Genomic DNA, 13,768 nt, shown 5'->3' with positions numbered 1-13,768 from the left:
CATCGGAGAATTGGTAATCCTCCCAATATTTTGCTTCCTTGGCGGAAACACCATTGACCATAATTAACTTTGGTCGGTTGGTTGAGGATTTTCTTTTACTTAACCGTTTTATTATTTCCCCCACCGGTTCTATTTCTTCATCCGGTTCCGATTCTTCTTCCGGTTCCGATTCTTCTTCCGGTTCCGACTCTTCTTCCGGTTCCTCTTCGGGAACTTGTGAATCAGTCCACAAATTATTCCAATTTACATTTGACTCTTCATTATTATTAGGGGAGTCAATGGGACTTGTTCTAGAGGTAGACATCTATCACATAATATCAAACACGTTAAGAGATTAATATATCACATAATATTCATATGTTAAAAATATATAGTTTCCAACAAAAATGTTAAGCAATCATTTTTAAAGAAAACACGGTCGAAGTCCAGACTCACTAATGCATCCTAACAAACTCGATAAGACACACTAATGCAAATTTTCTGGTTCTCTAAGACCAACGCTCGGATACCAACTGAAATGTCCCGTTCTTATTGATTAAAAACGTTCCATATTAATTGATTTCGTTGCGAGGTTTTGACCTCTATATGAGACGTTTTTCAAAGACTGCATTCATTTTTAAACAAACCATAACCTTTATTTCATCAATAAAGGTTTAAAAAGCTTTACGTAGATTATCAAATAATGATAATCTAATATATCCTGTTTACACACGACCATTACATAATGGTTTACAATACAAATATGTTACAACAAAATAAGTTTCTTGAATGCAGTTTTTACACAATATCATACAAGCATGGACTCCAAATCTTGTCCTTATTTAAGTATGCGACAGCGGAAGCTCTTAATAATCGCCTGAGAATAAACATGCTTAAAACGTCAACAAAAATGTTGGTGAGTTATAGGTTTAACCTATATATATCAAATCGTAACAATAGACCACAAGATTTCATATTTCAATACACATCCCATACATAGAGATAAAAATCATTCATATGGTGAACACCTGGTAACCGACAATAACAAGATGCATATATAAGAATATCCCCATCATTCCGGGACACCCTTCGGATATGATATCAATTTCGAAGTACTAAAGCATCCGGTACTTTGGATGGGGTTTGTTAGGCCCAATAGATCTATCTTTAGGATTCGCGTCAATTAGGGTGTCTGTTCCCTAATTCTTAGATTACCAGACTTAATAAAAAGGGGCATATTCGATTTTGATAATTCAACCATAGAATGTAGTTTCACGTACTTGTGTCTATTTTGTAAATCATTTATAAAACCTGCATGTATTCTCATCCCAAAAATATTAGATTTTAAAAGTGGGACTATAACTCACTTTCACAGATTTTTACTTCGTCGGGAAGTAAGACTTGGCCACTGGTTGATTCACGAACCTATAACAATATATACATATATATCAAAGTATGTTCAAAATATATTTACAACACTTTTAATATATTTTGATGTTTTAAGTTTATTAAGTCAGCTGTCCTCGTTAGTAACCTACAACTAGTTGTCCACAGTTAGATGTACAGAAATAAATCGATAAATATTATCTTGAATCAATCCACGACCCAGTGTATACGTATCTCAGTATTGATCACAACTCAAACTATATATATTTTGGAATCAACCTCAACCCTGTATAGCTAACTCCAACATTCACATATAGAGTGTCTATGGTTGTTCCGAAATATATATAGATGTGTCGACATGATAGGTCGAAACATTGTATACGTGTCTATGGTATCTCAAGATTACATAATATATAATACAAGTTGATTAAGTTATGGTTGGAATAGATTTGTTACCAATTTTCACGTAGCTAAAATGAGAAAAATTATCCAATCTTGTTTTACACATAACTTCTTCATTTTAAATCCGTTTTGAGTGAATCAAATTGCTATGGTTTCATATTGAACTCTATTTTATGAATCTAAACAAAAAAAGTATAGGTTTCTAGTCGGAAAAATAAGTTACAAGTCGTTTTTGTAAAGGTAGTCATTTCAGTCGAAAGAACGACGTCTAGATGACCATTTTAGAAAACATACTTCCACTTTGAGTTTAACCATAATTTTTGGATATAGTTTCATGTTCATAATAAAAATCATTTTCTCAGAATAACAACTTTTAAATCAAAGTTTATCATAGTTTTTAATTAACTAACCCAAAACAGCCCGCGGTGTTACTACGACGGCGTAAATCCGGTTTTACGGTGTTTTTCGTGTTTCCAGGTTTTAAATCATTAAGTTAGCATATCATATAGATATAGAACATGTGTTTAGTTGATTTTAAAAGTCAAGTTAGAAGGATTAACTTTTGTTTGCGAACAAGTTTAGAATTAACTAAACTATGTTCTAGTGATTACAAGTTTAAACCTTCGAATAAGATAGCTTTATATGTATGAATCGAATGATGTTATGAACATCATTACTACCTTAAGTTCCTTGGATGAACCTACTGGAAAAGAGAAAAATGGATCTAGCTTCAATGGATCCTTGGATGGCTCAAAGTTCTTGAAGCAAAATCATGACACGAAAACAAGTTCAAGTAAGATCATCACTTGAAATAAGATTGTTATAGTTATAGAAATTGAACCAAAGTTTGAATATGATTATTACCTTGTATTAGAATGATAACCTACTGTAAGAAACAAAGATTTCTTGAGGTTGGATGATCACCTTACAAGATTGGAAGTGAGCTAGCAAACTTGAAAGTATTCTTGATTTTATGAAACTAGAACTTTTGGAATTTATGAAGAACACTTAGAACTTGAAGATAGAACTTGAGAGAGTTCAATTAGATGAAGAAAATTGAAGAATGAAAGTGTTTGTAGGTGTTTTTGGTCGTTGGTGTATGGATTAGATATAAAGGATATGTAATTTTGTTTTCATGTAAATAAGTCATGAATGATTACTCATATTTTTGTAATCTTATGAGATATTTCATGCTAGTTGCCAAATGATGGTTCCCACATGTGTTAGGTGACTCACATGGGCTGCTAAGAGCTGATCATTGGAGTGTATATACCAATAGTACATACATCTAAAAGCTGTGTATTGTACGAGTACGAATACGGGTGCATACGAGTAGAATTGTTGATGAAACTGAACGAGAATGTAATTGTAAGCATTTTTGTTAAGTAGAAGTATTTTGATAAGTGTATTGAAGTCTTTCAAAAGTGTATAAATACATATTAAAACACTACATGTATATACATTTTAACTGAGTCGTTAAGTCATCGTTAGTCGTTACATGTAAGTGTTGTTTTGAAACCTTTAGGTTAACGATCTTGTTAAATGTTGTTAACCCAATGTTTATAATAACAAAAGAGATTTTAAATTATTATATTATCATGATATTATGATGTACGAATATCTCTTAATATGATATATATACATTAAATGTCGTTACAACGATAAACGTTACATATATGTCTCGTTTCAAAATCATTAAGTTAGTAGTCTTGTTTTTACATATGTAGTTCATTGTTAATATAATTAATGATATGTTTACTTATCATAATATCATGTTAACTATATATATAACCATATATATGTCATCATATAGTTTTTTTACAAGTTTTAACGTTCGTGAATCACCGGTCAACTTGGGTGGTCAATTGTCTATATGAAACCTATTTCAATTAATCAAGTCTTAACAAGTTTGATTGCTTAACATGTTGGAAACATTTAATCATGTAAACATCAATCTCAATTAATATATATAAACATGGAAAAGTTCGGGTCACTACATAATGTTCGACAAAAAATCACAACAAACAATCATCCGACCATATTGACACCCATCAACCAAAACCCACTGCCATGATCGAGCTTTATCTATTTATGTTCCTTCTCTATCACCTTAAACCGCCTCCACCACGAAACCCCATAAAAAACGCTGCTACTGCTATCCTTTTATTCTGTTTGTTCGAACCACAAGCCGATTTACTGCTGCAACAAGCGTGATTGTTGCTATACCTACAGCTACTTACATTTCCATTTCAATTCCTATGATTAACGAAGACGATGCTACTGAAAAATCACTGTTGCAGCTGGGTTGTAATCCCTGTTCGAATAACAATATAAACCGTCACTTGCTAGTTCATTTTCTGTTTCTGTTTTGGCGAATAAGGATATAAATAATGATGATGATTGAACGTTCCTTTCCCTTATGACCTACATGTACCCAACAACTAATCCACTTTATAAAAAAAAAAAAAACTAATCATTCAAGATTAATGGAAAGTGGGTCAGGAGGATGGAGACATTCTTGGATGCTAAAATACAAGTAACAAATTTAGTTATCTAAATTCGTCCAGTATAAAAAAATTCGGGGTTTAGGATTGCTAATGGGCTTTATGAACAATTGCTAATGGATTGCATGAATTATCACTAATGAACTATTATTTTGGGCTTTGAATGGGTCGAATTCCTTTTAATTTAAGTATTGGGCCGTACGGTTTATTGTGCTGTGACCCAATAGTATTAGTGACGAGGTGATGATAAAATATATATATGACGAAGTTACATGATGAATCAATGAAGGATGATGTTTATGGGGTAAAGACGAGAAATAATAATATTAATGATGTTTTTGGGTTAGCGGGACGTCGCGGGTTCAAACCCGGACTTGGGCATTTTTTTTAGGATTACTTCCTTTGAGGTTCGTGAGTCCGAGGTCAACCCTACACTTGTTTAATGACGTCATATGTATTTTTACTACAAAATACAGTATGGTGAGTTTCATTTGCTCCCTTTTTAATTGCTTTTGCAATATTTATTTTTGGGCTAAGAATACATGCGCTGCTTTTATAAATGTTTACGAGATAGACACAAGTACTTAAAATATATTCTACGTTGAGTTGTACCACCCTGCATATCTTCCCTAATAGCTTGGTAACTACTATTTACATGTGGTATTGTAAACGTGAATCCTGTTAATAGATCTATCGGGCCTGACAACCCCAACTGGACTGGACGACCAGTATTCAACGGTTGCACAGTACTTCGTTTTGTTACTACACTTGGTACAGTGTAGGGAGATTTCATAATAAAGGGAATATGCGACGTTGATTAAATGTTAAGTATGGTTACCAAGTGCTCAACCACTTAGAATGCTTTACATACACTTGCGAGTGTATTATGTTTATGATTATGAAATCTCGTGGTCTATTAATATATTGAAATGATTGTTAGGATAAACCTATGAACTCACCAACCTTTTGGTTGACACTTTTAAGCATGTTTATTCTCAGGTATATAAGAAGTCTTCCGCTGTGCATTTGCTCATATTACTGGGAGTCATTCCTGCATATTTAAGATCAGTACCTCGCAATGGGACCAGATGTTGATGACTTCGTCCAGGGGGATAAGGACGGGTCGTCACAGGTGGTATCAGAGCGGTGGTCTTAGCGAACCAGGTATTGCATTAGTGTGTCTAACTGATAGTTGATTAGATGCATTAGTGAGTCTGAACTTCGACCGTGTCTGCATGTCAAAAGTTTTGCTTATCATTCCGTGTCAAAAATTTCATGCTTATCATTTTTAGGGAATCACTTGCTTATCATACTTAATCTAGACATATCTTACTGCCTGGATTGCATGAATAGTGCATAGACATAATTCATATCTTAGCGTATCTGCTAATTCATATCTTAGCATATCTGTTACTGTAAACTTTGCCTAACATATTCCGTAGATTCCTCCGTAACTTATGGGATTTTAGTATTATATATGCATATGTAAATTATGTATTGCAGGGTACTAATCAACATCCTATAATCTATTTCTTATCGAAAATCCTTCATCTGATCGTACGAGATGAATCCCTCAACTAGTTCGAATTCCTCGGATTCCGACAGCTATTCTAATATGGAGTTTCACCTAAGCTCCGAAAGTAGTGTCACCAGAATGAATCAACCAATCATCCATCCCCACTTCATCTGATGGGTTCGTTGTCGACTTAATCAATGGAGACGCGCAGAAGGCGATCCCTTCCACTAACCAAATTCACCTTTTGATGAAGAACCTGAAGCACTTACCGGCAAACCTGTTCGTAACACCATTTTCAGCCTCAGTTCTAGAGTAGTTCGACACGATTATATTCTAGCCACAATTCTGAACCTTATTCACCCACTCGTTTCAACCGACAATCATCCCAGAATAATAGAAGAAGTCAACGAATTTCGCGCTCGAGTAAACAATTGGGAGAATATGGTGCAAAGTTTACCAGCTTCAGCAACATCACCGGCACCAACAGTACCATCAGTAACAACACCAGTACCATCAACAATCCATGCCTCAACATCTCATTCTGTACCTCGAGCATAATCTTCGTTTTACACGTTGTTCTACATCGATTAATTTTCGTTCTACGAATCGTTCTATATCATTTATCTTCACGGAACATGGTGATTATGTAATCTCTAAAGTCTTAGAGATTAGCTATTCTAGCTCAAACCGAAAAGTAAATGAGATTAATATCATATTAATTCATTAAATCCATGATTAAATCTGAAGAAAATATATATGTAAGTATATTTTCATAAAGATTGTAATTAAAAATTCTTTAGTACAAATTGTTAATGTTGAAAATATTTTAACGGGTAGGTAATACTCGAAGAATATTCAGATTTCACATTAATAAGTATACTGTACATTCTTTCAAATCTAATTCAATAGTCATTTACGATCCTATTTACAACCACCGATATACGTATCCGTTCACCACAGAATAACCATTTTCATTCAATTTCATATTTGGATTTTGATCTATCAGAATCCAACAAGTGGCATAATGAAGAAAACACTGGACAAAATAAAACTTGTTAGAAACAAACAAATTAACTACGAGAAAAATGTTGTTAAGAATCCACGCTAACTGTTCCTAGCTAATTGTTCCTAGCTAACTGATTACATTTTATTTATTGCAATTTATTTATCGCAATTTACATTCTTACAATTTTACTTATTGTCATTTAATTTCTGTTATTTACTTTACGCACTTTATTTATCGTCATTTAATTTCTGTTATTTATTTTTACACACTTTAAATATCGGGACACGTAAACAAAGTTTTGACATATCATATCGACGCATCTATATATTTTATTTGGAATAACCATAGACACTCTATATGCAGTAATGCGGGAGTTAGCTATACAGGGTTGAGGTTGATTTTATAATAATATATATAGTTTGAGTTGTGATCGAGTCTGAGACGTATACGGGTCACGAAACGTATTAATTAATTCGAATATTATATATTAAACTATATATGAATTATTGGACTGTTAACTGTGGACTATCGACTGTGGACTAATGACATTGGATAATTAAAATGAATTAAAATATTGATTATAACATATGAAATTAAACATTTCTTCAAGTTTGCCACTTGATTTCTTCTTAAACCTCATTTGAATCTTGTCAATTCCAATCCATGTTCAAACCTTTCTTGATTCTTGAAAAACCTCAATCGAGAGGATGAACCAACCGCACTTCATCTACGAGAGAAAAGATTGATGCATATAGTTATGCACCTGAAAAACCCTCGGAAACTGAGTAAACGTGTAACACGTAGCTGTGCTAATTCCTTTAGTGTTATTATTACCCAAAATAATTTGGTAATCCCTTTCAAAGTAGCGAATTTTGTCACAGCTCCAGTAAGTCAACTCCGACTTTTCATCCGAAACAACCTTATTATAACCTTGATATATATGCGTACTCTTTATTGTTACTGGGGAACCTTTTATATTCCACCATACTACCATCATCGTTTAATCATTTAAAAACACAATTCTCCTGAAACCACCTCGGTTTGATAACCGATGACCCAGATCCGTTAACTTTGAAAATGCTAATGAAGCAGCATGTTGTAGATGGTCTTAATGGCCAAAAGTTGATTATAAAGAAGGAAGTGTTAGGAACACTCCATAGAAAATTTGGTACTGAAAAATAGATTGAGCTAACCATGAAGGAGACCAAGAACAAATACAAGGACCAAACCCTATATTCAAAGAATCCAGATAATACGGGATCCGATAAAAACTTTAGAGAATATCTTGCTCCGAGGTCAGGTTAAAATCTTGCGGAATTTTTTTTTCTTCATCAATCTTCGAACTTAGAAATTTCAAAATATCATCATAAATATCTTCGATATTTCTGAGGATATTTTCATAAATATTCTTGTCTGAAGTTATTTACCTCTTCGTATTTCTGTATACCATTATATTGGAAACTTCTGTAAAGTCTAAGTATAAATTATGAATGAATTATGGAGAAGGGTTGGGAACTGAAGCATGAGTTAGTATAATATAATGCGCTTGGCCAACGTGATTATATTACAGTAAGTCATGCTAAGTTTCTAATGGAACCTGATGATTCACAGATTATACCGTCATCATGTGCCATGTTACACGACTCATTCATTCTACTTAATCTCTAAGCATATCACGGAAATATTTCCTTGATATTTTTGTTCTTCCATAATTCTGACAGTTTGTTAATAAATCGTGCGATTACATTTTTTTTCCTGATTAGAGGATTTCTTTAAATTCCTTGGATTCCAGAATTCAACAGTGACTACGTCAAAAGTTAAGACGAACCTTAATTCAACCATAACTAGTCAAAAGTTATGATAAAACTTGTCTTTCTCATTTCACTATTTAGTGATAGCTTCACTCGAACGGTTCACATAAGCGAATAGTTTTATCTATATTAATCAATAATGATAAAACTCTATTTATCAACTCATATACGTCAGGAAAACATATTTATTGTTAGCCATGACGACCTCGATCAAATTTCGGGACGAAATTTCTTTAACGGGTAGGTACTGTCACGACCCGGAAAATTTCGACTAATTTTAAACCAAACTCTTGATACGATGTATTATTCTTGACACGATAAGAGAAATCTGTTAGGTTGAGTCTCAAAAATTTTGAACTGTTTCATATAATCAATTGACCTTCGACCATTCTCGACGATTCACGAACTATTATTTGTAAATAAATGTGTATACATATAAAAATAAATATAAATATATGTATAGGGTATATTAAAAATAATTATTTAATGATTGTAATACTCGATGGACGTTTCGATTATTATTTTGATAAGTTAAATTCCAAACTTATGTGATTTTAAAAATAAACGTAAGCTCATTAATAGACTACGTAAATATTAAGACTTGTTAAAAACTATTTCTACCTTGTTGACTTGAGTTTTAATACCCGTACACATTATCTGGAAATAAAGATAAATCTTAGACGAACTTTTTGATCAGGTTTCAAATATTTAATGACCTGAATAAATAAATGGACTTAATTTAAAAATTGAAGATTTTTCGGAAAACTTTTATGTATAAGCTGTTTAGCAAAGAAGCACGATATATTAGCCCGTAAATTTAAATTCATGTCGACACATATAAATCTAAACAACCAACTGCTATACTATTGGTCATTGTGTGTCTATGATTTATTATTATTCTTATTAAATTATATTATTACTTTAAACTGATTAAATTATATCCGTAAATTTAGGAATGATTAATCTGCTAAATTGTTTGCAATTTCAATTGAAATGAAATATTACTGTTATTTGTTGTGCATTGTTTTCCCACCATCCATGATATATGTATACATATATATGCAGTATGCATATGAATATGAAAAACAACACCCACCTCTTGCTCTTTATATAAATATATATACATATATATTTGCATATCACAAAAACGTTCATCAAACCCACATCTTCACTCTACTTCTTCCTCTCCAATCACCAAACCTCACCACCATGGAGACGCCACACAGCATCACCCTACATCACCACGATCATCATACACCAATCATCACTTTCTATTCCTGTTTTATTTTTAACCGAGAGCCAAAATTTACCTCAATCCATCCTCAAACTTTGATGTCCGATGTACATAGAAAACTAAATGGCAATTAAACGTGCTACGTTTCACCACCAAGGATCCACCACCACCGGTTACTTAGAACACCACACCACTGCCACCTTAAACCCACCATCAAACCACCTCTCTCTCTCCCTCTCTCTTTCATTTCTAATTATAACCGAGAACGTCACCACACACAACCCAATTCTTGTGTTACTATTGCTTGTCTTTGTTGTTGCTACTATAACCGTTAATGTTCGACAAACAATCACAACAAACAATCATCCGACCATATTGACACCCATCAACCAAAACCCACTGCCATGATCGAGCTTTATCTATTTATGTTCCTTCTCTATCACCTTAAACTGCCTCCACCACGAAACCCCATTAAAAACGCTGCTACTGCTATCCTTTTATTCTGTTTGTTCGAACCACAAGCCGAGTTACTGCTGTAGTGACCCGAACTTTTCCATGTTTATATATATTAATTGAGATTGATATTTACATGATTAAATGTTTCCAACATGTTAAGCAATCAAACTTGTTAAGACTTGATTAATTGAAATATGTTTCATATAGACAATTGACCACCCAAGTTGACCGGCGATTCACGAACGTTAAAACTTGTAAAAACGACATGACGATATATATATGGATATACATATGGTTAACATGAGATTATGATAAGTAAGTATCTCCATAAGTATATTAACAATGAGTTATATACATATAAACAAGACTACTAACTTAAGGATTTCGAAACGAGACATATATGTAACGATTATCGTTGTAACGACATTTAAATGTATATATATCATATTAAGATATATTAATATATCATAATATCATGATAATATAATAATTTAACATCTCATTAGATATAATAAACAATGGGTTAACAACATTAATTGAGATCGTTAACTTAAAGGTTTCAAAACAACACTTACATGTAACGACTAACGATGACTTAACGACTCAGTTAAAATGTATATACATGTAGTGTATTTAGATGTATTAAAATACTTTTGGAAGACTTCAAGACATATATCAAAACACTCATACTTAACGAAAATGGTTACAGTTACTTTCCCATTCTTTTCTTTCATCAAGAATTCTAGTCGTATTCTTACCCGTATTATACACAGCTTCAAAACATACTTACTATGGGTATATACCAATAGGAACTAGCATGAGATTCCACTCTTGATTATGTCATGTATGACTAATCAATTTTAACTTCTACCATGAGCTAGTCAACTAACTAGAACTCATTTTAACCCCACTCACCACTCACCAATTACCACTCATCATTCACTCCATTTCACTTTCAATTCTCTTTCTAATTCTCTCTCAACATACACACACACACACACTATTATGAACGTATTTTTCCAGTAGTTAATCATCATCTTCATCAAAAATCACTTCAAGAATCAAGCTATAATCATCATAGGAAGAACACTTCAAGAACACTTCAAAAATCCCTTCAAGTTTACTAATTTACTTCCAAGCTTTCTAATCCATTCCAAGTAATCATCTAAGATCAAGTAACCTTTGTTATATACAGTTGGTTATCTTTCTTATTCAAGGTAATATTTATATTCAAACTTTGATTCAATTTCTATAACTATAAACTATCTTAATTCGAGTAAAAATCTTACTTGAACTTGTTTTTGTGTCATGATCCTACTTCAAGAACTTTCAAGCCATCCAAGATCCTTTGAAGCTAGATCATTTCTTGTCACTTCCAGTAGGTTTACCTACTAAACTTTAGGTAGTAATGATGTTCATAACATCATTCGATTCATATATATAAAACTATCTTATTCGAAGGTTTAAACTCGTAATCACTAGAACATAGTTTAGTTAATTCTAAACTTGTTCGCAAACAAAAGTTAATCCTTCTAACTTGCCTTTAAAAATTAACTAAACACATGTTCTATATCTATATGATATGCTAACTTAATGATTTAAAACCTGGAAACACGAAAAACACCGTAAAACCGGATTTACGCCGTCGTAGTAACACCGCGGGCTGTTTTGGGTTAGTTAATTAAAAATTATGATAAACTTTGATTTAAAAGTTGTTATTCTGAGAAAATGATTTTTATTATGAACATGAAACTATATCCAAAAATTATGGTTAAACTCAAAGTGGAAGTATGTTTTCTAAAATGGTCATCTAGACGTCGTTCTTTCGACTGAAATGACTACCTTTACAAAAACAACTTGTAACTTATTTTTCTGACTATAAACCTATACTTTTTCTGTTTAGATTCATAATATAGAGTTCAATATGAAACCATAGCAATTTGATTCACTCAAAACGGATTTAAAATGAAGAAGTTATGGGTAAAACAAGATTGGATAATTTTTCTCATTTTAGCTACGTGAAAATTGGTAACAAATCTATTCCAACCATAACTTAATCAACTTGTATTGTATATTATGTAATCTTGAGATACCATAGACATGTATACAATGTTTCGACCTATCATGTCGACACATCTATATATATTTCGGAACAACCATAGACACTCTATATGTGAATGTTGGAGTTAGCTATACAGGGTTGAGGTTGATTCCAAAATATGTATAGTTTGAGTTGTGATCAATACTGAGATACGTATACACTGGGTCGTAGATTGATTCAAGATAATATTTATCGATTTATTTCTGTATATCTAACTGTGGACAACTAGTTGTAGGTTACTAACGAGGACAGCTGACTTAATAAACTTAAAACATCAAAATATATTAAAAGTGTTGTAAATATATTTTGAACATACTTTGATATATATGTATGTATTGTTATAGGTTCGTGAATCAACCAGTGGCTAAGTTTTACTTCCCGACGAAGTAAAAATCTGTGAAAGTGAGTTATAGTCCCATTTTTAAAATCTAATATTTTTGGGATGAGAATACATGCAGGTTTTATAAATGATTTACAAAATAGACACAAGTACGTGAAACTACATTCTATGGTTGAATTATCGAAATAGAATATGCCCCTTTTTATTAAGTCTGGTAATCGAAGAATTAGGGAACAGACACCCTAATTGACGCGAATCCTAAAGATAGATCTATTGGGCCTAACAAACCCCATCCAAAGTACCGGATGCTTTAGTACTTCGAAATTTATATCATATCCGAAGGGTGTCCCGGAATGATGGGGATATTCTTATATATGCATCTTGTTAATGTCGGTTACCAGGTGTTCACCATATGAATGATTTTTATCTCTATGTATGGGATGTGTATTGAAATATGAAATCTTGTGGTCTATTGTTACGATTTGATATATATAGGTTAAACCTATAACTCACCAACATTTTTGTTGACGTTTTAAGCATGTTTATTCTCAGGTGATTATTAAGAGCTTCCGCTGTCGCATACTTAAATAAGGACGATATTTGGAGTCCATGCTTGTATGATATTGTGTAAAAACTGCATTCAAGAAACTTATTTTGTTGTAACATATTTGTATTGTAAACCATTATGTAATGGTCGTGTAAACAGGATATTTTAGATTATCATTATTTGATAATCTACGTAAAGCTTTTTAAACCTTTATTGATGAAATAAAGGTTATGGTTTGTTTAAAAATGAATGCAGTCTTTGAAAAACGTCTCGTATAGAGGTCAAAACCTCGCAACGAAATCAATTAATATGGAACGTTTTTAATCAATAAGAACGGGACATTTCAACTGCTGCAACAAGCGTGATTGTTGCTATACCTACAGCTACTTACGTTTCCATTTCAATTCCTATGATTAACGAAGATGATGCTACTGAAAAATCACTGTTTGCAGCTGGGTTGTAATCCCTGTTCGAATAACAATATAA

This window comes from Rutidosis leptorrhynchoides, chromosome 8, assembly GCF_046630445.1.
Source record: "Rutidosis leptorrhynchoides isolate AG116_Rl617_1_P2 chromosome 8, CSIRO_AGI_Rlap_v1, whole genome shotgun sequence".
NCBI classification, from domain to species: Eukaryota; Viridiplantae; Streptophyta; class Magnoliopsida; order Asterales; family Asteraceae; genus Rutidosis; species Rutidosis leptorrhynchoides.
The sequence above is the reverse complement of the archived record's forward strand: the minus strand, read 5'-3'. Positions refer to the sequence as shown.